The sequence below is a fragment of the Sus scrofa genome, chromosome 7 (genome assembly GCF_000003025.6).
Source record: "Sus scrofa isolate TJ Tabasco breed Duroc chromosome 7, Sscrofa11.1, whole genome shotgun sequence".
In the NCBI taxonomy this organism is placed as follows: Eukaryota; Metazoa; Chordata; class Mammalia; order Artiodactyla; family Suidae; genus Sus; species Sus scrofa.
This window is the reverse complement of record NC_010449.5, coordinates 88,674,802-88,684,722: the sequence shown is the minus strand read 5'-3', so window position 1 is coordinate 88,684,722 and position 9,921 is coordinate 88,674,802. Positions and strand designations below refer to the sequence as shown.

At 46.4% G+C, this 9,921-nt stretch overlaps 1 long non-coding RNA gene across 1 annotated transcript; it reads right to left on the bottom strand.

The window, feature by feature from the left end:
- Positions 695–2,317, bottom strand: LOC106504504. The gene is made up of 3 exons (XR_002346195.1): positions 2,237–2,317; positions 1,596–1,956; positions 695–1,330 (listed from the first exon to the last, which is right to left on the bottom strand). It is a non-coding gene; the product is annotated as an uncharacterized LOC106504504 (long non-coding RNA).

The following is a 9,921-nucleotide window of genomic DNA, read 5'->3' as shown; positions in this document are numbered from 1 at the left end:
AGGAATTTTGCGAGTCAGTCATTAAACACAGTCATTATTAAAAATTAAATTATAAAAACTTATGATCAACTATGTATTTTTTTTCCTTCCTTCCTTTTTTTTTTTTTTCTTTTCTTCTCTTTAGGGCTGCACCTACAGCATATGGAAGTTCCCAGGCTAGGCGTGGAATCAGAGCTGCAGCTGCTGACCTATGCCACAGCCACAGCAATGTGGGATCCGAGCTGCATTTGTGACCTACACCACAACTCACGGCAACACCAGATCCTTAACCCACTGAGCGAGGCCAGGGATTGAACCTGTGTCCTCATGGATGCTAGTCACGTTCGTTACCGCTGAGTCACAATGGGAACTCCCACTATGTATTTTCAACCCTCACCTCCTAAATATTTTACTATACTATTATCTATGCTTCTGAGATTGCTTGTACCTGTCAGTATGGTGGAAACACTTTATAATGAATTCCGCCAGTGCATCTCTTCCCAGTTCCATGATCAGGGGAATCATGTTGAAATTGACTACAGTGGGAGCATTTACACCATAGAAATTGGCTACATATCAGTGCTCCCTCCCCACTGCCAGGAGAGCTTGTTGTTAGGCACTTATCAGCACACACACCATTGCACAGATGCTGAGGTGGGCCATGGGGTCTTTGTTCTTGGTTAAGTCATACATCCACTGAGAAAGCTGAAGCAACAACAATTTTCAGGTGTGCTCAGGTCTGCTTGGGGACTTGAACCAGCCAGGAGCAAGGAGAACAAATGCAGCCTTCCACAGAGCCACAGAGGAGAGAGACACCCTAATAAGGGTGACACCACTGAGACCCCGTGTTCCCAGATTTGGGGTGGGATGCTGAACAAATAGCCACTCAAATGTTGTTGTTCTCTTTTGCCGCTGTTGAAGAACAGCGCTGAACAGGGAATCTCTGAGCTGGCTTCTGCCTCATCATCCCTATTCCTGTAAAATATCCTGGACCAGCTCTTCTAAGCCTGCTTCCCTGCAGCAAGAGAACGAGGGAACTCAAAGGGCGCTAGACCTCTAGGACTGAATCACAGGTCTCTGCAATCTTCTCCGTAACCACCCCTCCTCCACACTCATGTGGTATTTTAACAAGCCAGGGAGCCAAGTCTCTGGGGATTCAGCATTCCTTGCAGAGTAATAGATGTAAAAATAGCAGGTGAGCCCACTTCGGGAACAGGTGCCAGGCAAAAGGGTCTCTGGGACCACAGGACATAGCCAGGCGTGGGGGCTGACCTGGGATTGGACCCAATTCCACTTACCAACCGTGTGGTCTTGAGCAAGCACAGATCTTCCTAAGCCTCCATTTTCTCATCTGTAAAATAGGGGAACAAGGGGGAGGTCAGATGCTGAATGAGCAAGAGATAGGAGACTTAAGTATGTGCTTGTCAAAGTTACAATGTTAACCAATACAACACAGGGGGAGATGGTAGTTTAACTAGAAAGAAATGGGAAGCGTGTCATAAAAGTGTTGACATAATCTAAATCCTTGCTATGATGGCAGAACAGCAGATATCAAGCGTATTATCTAGCCATAAGGAGGTAGTTAAAAACAAAACAAAACAGGTAAAAGTAGTTACCTTTAGGGTTTGGAACACAAGATGGGGAAATGACACAGCTGTAGCTTTTCATTGCCAGGTTTTCCAAAGGTTTTGCTTTTTATCCCCTCCATGTATTATCTTGATTCAAATTTTTAAAGAAAAAAGTAGCTATGCAGTCTATGAGCTAGATTTGTAACGTTTTGAAAAGTGAATTGATTTCATTTGTTCTTTCCTCCGGAGTTAAATTTATATGTCCTATGGGGACATTGGCAGTAGTTTATTTTCATAGCTCCTGAAATTCTGTAAGTTTCTGTAGCTCCTTGAAGTCTGTTTTGTATGTGTCTTGATTTATAATATCTTGGCAAATCATTCCAAATAAAGTCTCTTTTCTTGTAAAAATCTGTAAAGAAATAGCACCGGATGACTCACAGTTTGAAGGGGCTGATCTCAGCACCCAAACATTGAGCGGGGCTGCCAGCAGTCTGAGGGCACATCTTGGGCTCAGCTGAGCCTGGCCCCACCCTCAGAACCGGAACCTTGGTCCCATTGGGCAAACCCACCTCCCACCCCCATCCTGATTTCCAGACCAATCTGGAAATCTTCAACCCATTAATTTCAAGCACTCAGACCCAATGGATCTAGGGGTAGGCTTCAGGGAACCCATAAAGTCCCAGAATTACCTGAAACCATGTAATTTCTGGAAAGAGTGTCCATCTTCAGATTTTTCAGTCTCCAGAACCCTAGAACTGAGAAGGTTTTGCTGTCTATAGATGACAGAGCACACTTCAAGGGTTTTTACACCTTTATAAACAGTAAATACGGCAATTATCTACCCCTTCTTCTTTTTTTTTTTTTTTCTTTTGTCTTTTTATCTTTTTAGGGCCACACCCATGGAGGTTCCCAGGCTAGGGGTTGAATCAGAGCTGTAGCCTATGCCACAGTCACAGCAACGCCAGATCTGAGCTGCGTCTGTGACCTATACCGCAGCTCAAGACAACGCCGGATCCTTAACCCACTGAGTGAGGCAAGATTCAAACCCACGTCCTCATAGATGCTAGTCAGGTTCGTTAACTGCTGAGCTAACTGATGGGAACTCCTTTTTTCTTTTCTTCTCTTTTTTGGCCATACCCCACACCCACGGGACAGGGATGGAATCCAGGCTGGAGCTGTGACCTACGCCACAGCTGCAGCAATGCTGGATTCTTAACCCACTGCACTGAGCCACTGATCAAACCCACACAGCCACAGAGACAAGCCGGATCACCAATCAACCCGCTGTGCCACACCACAGCAGGAAATCCCTCTTATCTTTCAAACAGAGAGTGATGGCTGAGAACTCCAACCCTGGCCCAGAATACCTCGATTTGAAGCCTATCATCACACTTCCTAGCTGTGTGATCGCAGCCAATTACTTAACCTCTTTGCACGCCTGTTGTCTCAATTATAAAATGGGACAAATAATATCACCAACCTCATCGGCTTTTTTGAGGCTTAACTCCAGTGACACTTTTGGCCTTTATTTTGTTTAAAGTCTCCTGGTGACCCTCTTGAAGACAGAGGTCATATCTGATCCATTTCTGCATCTCCAACATCTTTCCCTGTGCCTGGCATATGGTAGCGCTCAATGAATGAATGGATGGATCTTGAAGTCAGGCTTTGCAAAATTTCTACCCCAGTTCTCCTCAATCACAACCTTTTAAAAAGACTTTCAGCCCAGATTGGGTGATTTTTAAATGCCTAATTAATTTCATTCATTCACTCATCATCCATTCAATAAATAAATGTTTATTGAGCATATGTGACAAGCACCAAGGTTACAACCATAAACAAAACAGCAAAACCTCTCGTACCCATGGAATTTCTATCCTCTTTTCATTGACGAAATCTTCGTGGAGACTTCCCCCTGGCAGTGCCATTCTGATGCCTCTTGCTGGGAAGATGGAAGTTAAGGGCCCAGATAAATCTTTTTGGATTTACAACCCTGATGAATAGATACATGGATATCAATTAAAAAGCTACTCTCAGGAGTTCCTGATGTGGCTCAGCAGTAACAAACCCAACTAGTATCCATGAAGACCCGGGTTCGATCTCCGGCCCTGCTCAGTGGGTTAAGGATCCAGGATTGCCATGAGCTGTGGTGTAGGTCGAAGACGCAGCTCAGATCCCTTGTTACTGTGGCTGTGGCCTAGGCTGGCAGCTGGCGCTCCCATTGGACCCCTAGCCTGGGAACTTCCATATGTCTCAGGTGCAGCCCTGAAAAGATAAAAAAAGACCAAAAAAAAAAAAAAACTACTCTCACATTCAAACCAAAATACTCTCAGCTCCGGGTCAGACTGACACCCCCAAGGCCCCTGTGTCGGGCCCCCTCCAGGCAGCCTTCTCTGTATGCACTGTTCTCACATGCTGGGCTGCTTCCTTCCCCTCCCCCTCCTCCCCTCCCCCTTCCTGGTCCTGACCCAGGAGAGGAGCCTGGGCAGGCCAGGGACACTCCTGTCTTGCCTGGATGGTTGTTAGCCTGGGCATCAAGGAGAGAAGGTACTGCCAGGGCCCTCAGGGTGGGGCAGCAGGGAGATGAGGCGAGAGCTGACTGTGGGTTGGCAGGGACTGGGACACCCAGATCAAGGGCAGGGACATACTGCAGAGGCTCTGAGACTGACCGGAGACCCAAGGTCACAAGCTCACCACACACAAAGTCCTTCCTGGTATTTTCTTTCCCTGGACAGACTTTCAACTGTAAAATTCTTTGTAGCCATGGGAGGGAGGGAAGAAATTGTTACCTCAAATGAAATCTTGTTACTGGATTATACAGGCTCCACACAGAACCCAGAGGCTGGGGCGAATCAGCCCTTGATCTTTCCTTCCAGTGGTTCTGCCCACACCTACAGGACAAACAGCGGGCTGGCCATCTGACCTCCTCCCATGACACAGCAGAGTCTCGGCCTGACCTTCAGCCCCCTTCAGCAGTCCTTCCTGGGGTCTCCCCCACCCTTTCATCTTCCACCCCAACTGGTCTCGGGGCACCAGTGCTCCTCCCCCAGTCTAATCCCCTCCCTCACCCCCACCTCAGCTTCTGTTAATAGCTATTTTTACTTCAGTGACCACACAGGCGTGCACTGGGTTCCTTGGGGCTGGCGTGGGAGAGTTGGGGCTTAGGGGCTGCTTCACCTGCAGGGGGTTGGAGCATCTCTTGATTTGGGGGATAAGCTTTCTCCTACTCAGTTAAAGCAGTTGAAGGAGAGAGTCTGGAAGAACTTCCCAGTAAAGGAGGGAGTGCCGCTTGGGTCCCCCCTTTTTACTTTTTTTTTTTTTTGGCCTCCCCGAGGCATATTGAGTTCCTGGGCTGCAGTTGCAACCCAAGCTGCAGCTGCAGCCATGCCAGGTCCTTAACCCACTGTGCCCGCCAGGCATGGAACCTGCATCCCAGCACCCCCTAGACGCCTCCACTGATCCCATTGTGCCACAGTGGGAACTCCATCACCCTCAATTTTAGGCAGTGGGGAGCACCCTTAATTTTCTCCCTTCCTTTCCAGAGAAATAACTCTTCCTTGGTTTTGAAGATTCAGCTCGAACCCCTCCTCTTCTAGGTCACATTCTCAGAAGCCCTCCAGTCCACAGAGACTTCAAATGGCTCTGAATGGGTAGAGCTATCACTGTATATGCAACAAATTTAATCACTGTTGCTGTAAGGCACATGTAGTCCAATGTTCATTGCAGCACTATATACAATAGCCAAGACATGGAAACAACCTAAATGTCCATCAAGAAGATGTGGTACATACATACAATGGAATATTACTCAGCCATCAAAAGGAACGAAATACTGGCATTTTTAGCAACATGGTTGGACCTAGAAATTATCATGCTAAGTGAAGTCAGCCATACAATGAGACACCAACATCAAAGGCTTTCACTGACATGCAGAATCTGAAAAAAGGACAGACTGAACTTCTTTGCAGAACAGATGCTGACTCACAGACATTGAAAAACATGGTCTCCGGAGGAGACACTTTGGGGGAGTGGAGGGAGGTGCTTGGGTTGTGGGATGGAAATCCTGTGAAATTAGATTGCGATGATCATTATACAACTACAGATGTGATAAATTCATTTGAATAATAATTAAAAAAAAAAATCGCTGTTGCTGTGTGTCTTCTCCTGGGTGGAGAACTGGCCTTGTTGGGTGTTGGCTACCTGCCTCCGTGGAGAATATGCTTGAGTGCAGAGTCTATGTGGGGCCCTCTCAGGGGACAAAAGGCACGCCTCTGCCTCTGGGAACTTCTCTCACCCCTTGATGAGAGCGGTTGGTATGTACCTCCCTGCTGATTGATGGCTGATTAAAGATGGAAACTTGCTTTGTCATTTGATTTCACTCCTGGTAAGACAGGGAGGTAGCTGGCATTTTGGGGAGGAGCCCAGATCTTGCCTATTCTTTGCTTCCTGTGCTGTTTCAGCAGAAAGCAAGGCTGAATAAGAATCCAAAGGAATGGAAATTACAGGGAACGCTGTGCTTTCCTAGGCCCATGTTCCAAAGCGATGACAAAACATCCAAGTACACTTTCATTCCTGGCTCAGAAACCACAACAGATGGGAGCAGGTTGGGCAGTAATTAGAGGCCAAGGTGAAGGAACAGAGTCATCCACAGGCCCTGGAAAACCTCATCAAAGGAAATCAGCACAGAGAATAAAGGCTCCCTAGGTTTGTTTTGGAACAAAGAACTAGGTTTTATGTTCTGGCTCCTACAAGTACGAGGGACCTGGCCCTGGCTTGGGCCATCCAAATAGGAAACCCAGTGATTACGTGCTGTGGGCAGGGCCAGCCAGGTTTCTCCATGCCACATCCATTTCCCGTGGTGGGTGGCAGGTCTACAAGGCACAGTGGTGCCAAGTTTTCTCAGTTCTCTTCTTTCTTGGTGTGGGGAAATTAGAAGAAGGCCAACGAACAAGGTCTGGAAACCCATAGGGAGCCACTGTGAAGAGCATTTGAACCCGATGGACCAGGTTTCAAGCAGAACAGCTAGTTCTTTATGATCAGAAGCCAAGCCATGGAACCATGTTCTGGTGGCAAAACCAGTTTGGGGGAAAGAGATCTCCTGGATGAAATGGCACCAAAGGTAGGATGAGAGGGAGAGAAGGAGGCAGTACCTTCTCTGATCTGGGCCAGTGGTTTGGCCAGCTTCATTATTTTTCCCAGAGTTTGCATAGAAACGCCCAGGGATTTCTGAATCCTGTGAGAGGTTTGGGGTCATGGTCCCTCCTCTCTCCCTTGGCCTCAGCATCCGCATGCTCTGTTAAAGGAGATGGCTCCTTTCCCTTTGTCCCACCAAATCAACTAAAGAAAAATGCCTAATTTGATAAAAATAAGTCGAGTACCTTCATGGATAGAAACTATGGCAGTGGGAGGGGCCCCAAGAAAAGAAACTCTGGTCTCCATCATTTAGAGCTGAAGGAATGAGGTGGCCACTGGGGATGCCAGCATTGGGAGTGTCCCTCCAAAACGGAGTCCCTCCCAATGTTATGCACCCCATGGAGCAGCGCTGCAGGGTGTCTGTCCCCTTAAGCCCATGTCACTGAGAGGCACAGGTCCTGGGCCGAGGACCACCTACAGAGCTCCTGTGAGGTCAGGGTCTCCAAAAGACCAACCTAGAAATCCTGTTAGCTCCACTTGCCTGGAGGTGCTAGGATGGGGCCTTGCCCATAGCGAGGGCTCAGTGATTTCATTAGGAGATTGAGTACAAAATTGCTTACCTCATGCAAACCCTCTAAATTATTAGGAGGTACCCACGACTGAGAAGTGTTATTCACATTATGAGAGTTTCTTGCATGCTGTAGTTAGCATGCAGTTTACTGCCTTGGTGAAGATAGATAGCTGTTCTCTGATGAGCTGGAGAATGAAATGCTGCTGCCTCTTTTTTTTTTTTAGGGCCGCACCTGTGGCATATGGAGGTTCCCAGGCTAGGGGTGAAATCAGACCTGTAGCTGCTGGCCTACGACAGACCCACGGCAACATTAGATATGAGCTGCGTCTGTGACCTACACCAGATCCTTAACCCACTGAGAAAGGCCAGGGATTGAACCTGCATCCTCACGGATGCTAGTCAGATTCATTACCACTGAGTCACAACTGGAACTCCAAATGTTGCTGCCTCTTTAGGTGCCACCCTGCTACGGACACGACGAGAACTCCCCAAATTACATGTTTTAAATGTATATATTAAATGTATAAATTTTCTGGAGTTCCCATCATGGCGCAGTGGTTAACAAATCTGACTAGGAACCATGAGGTTGCGGGTTCGATCTCTAGCCTTGCTCCATGGGTTAAGGATCCAGCGTTGCTGTGAGGTGAGGTGTAAGTCACAGACGCGGCTCAGATCCTGCATTGCTGTGGCTGTGGTGTAGGCCAGCAGCTGCAGCTCCAATTGGACCCCTAGCCTGGGAACCTCCATATGCCGTGGGAGCAGCCCTAGAAATGGCAAAAAGACTAAATAAATAAATAAATAAATAAATGTATAAATTTTCCAAAAGTCAAAGTGTTTTGCAAAGTATTTGTACCATTTTAGTCCCACCAATTGTGCACAAGTGTTCCAGTTCCTTCCCATCCTCACCAACACTTGGCATGGTCAGTATTTATACTTCTAACCATCCTGTGGAGTGTGCTATTATGTATAGCATTTTTTATTTAATATTATATCATGACAGTTCCCCATGATATTAAATATTCTCTGGAAACATCATTTTGTGTGGATATATTATATATCCTTATACAGGTGAATCATACTTCCAGTAAGTAATTCCCTTTTGGTGAACATTGAGCTTGTTTCTTTTTTTCTTTTTTTTGCCATTTCTTGGGCTGCTCCAGCGGCATATGGAGGTTCCCAGGCTGGGGTCGAATCGGAGCTGTAGCCGTCGGCCTACACCAGAGCCACAGCAACGCAAGATCCGAGCCGCGTCTGCAACCTACACTACAGCTCACAGCAACACCGGATCCTTAACCCACTGAGCAAGGGCAGGGATCGAACCCGCGACCTCATGGTTCCTAGTCGGATTCGTTAACTACTGCGCCACGACGGGAACTCCGAGCTTGTTTCTTGTTTCTTCCATAAACAATGCTGATAATAGCATTTTTGTCAGGGCACGTGATTATTTCCTTAGGATAAGTTACTCAAGTAATTCTTTCTTCTGGGAGAAAAATTAGAAAAGTGCAGATAAGCAAAAAGAAAAAAAATCATCTATAAATTTGACTACTATGAGAAAACCACCTTCAACGAATTGGGCATAGAGTCTTCCAGCCAGCTAGATAACCAGCTAGCCATCTACATTTTTTAAGAGTTCTTTTTTTGTTCACTGTGCTAAATTGCACCTCAAAATAAGGTCAATATTTTTAAAGCCATGTCCATCTTAAAAAAAAAACAACAACAAAAAAAAAACTAAAAGGGGGAGTTCCCTCGTGGTCTAGCAGTTAAGGACCTTGTTTGTCACTGCTGTGGATCAGGTTACCACTGTGCCTCAGTTTTGATCCCTGGCACAGGAACTTCTGCATGCTGCAGGCATGGGGAAGGTAAATAAATGAATAAATAAATAATAGAGATGTTTGACTGAAAAATAAGAAATTTAAAAATTAAAAAGAATCCCAGTGGAGAAAGAATTTTAGAGCTCTTGATACATATTGCCAAGAGCTCATTTCTAGCATTCTGGTGCAAGGGAATGGAATTCTAGCATTTCATTTGTCCAATGGGCAGCTTTGGATGCTGCTAATGGAAGGGGTGGGAGCCTTAAAGATAATTCCCTACAGATCTCAAGGCAGACTCCAGAGATGTTATCTCTAAAAGTCTCACGTGGAGCCCTAACCCTCTCCAGAAGACGCTGAATGTACAGAACTAGGAAGCAAAAAAGCAAGCTTCTTTTTATAGGCACTCTTGTCCCCTCTGCCAAATATACATGCATGCATATTCTATGAAGCATTCTGATGGAATTCTCCCACTTTTGATCTTTGTAAAGAATGCACTGCTAGACGCACCCTCTCTGGATCCAGGGAGGAATATTCTAAATGCTGGGTGTGTATTAAAAGCAGAGAGAGGCTCTGAGCTGGACTGTGGGGACAGGCCCTGACAAGCAAATGTCTCAAAGCCCCCAGGCTGGTGAGCACCTGGGAAGGACACAAGGGTAGAAACCAGCACTCTCAAGAGGGTAAGAAGGGAAGAGAAAAACTGGTTGTTGTTTTTTTCTTCCAGATGTTATGGGAATGCACACACAAGCAGCCACTTTTTAGAAAATGTGCCAACATTGCCTTTGTACTTCCCATGTGCCAGGACTGGGTATGTGCATTGGCCCCTTTAATATTCACACTGACTCCCTGAGGCTGTTAGTGTCTT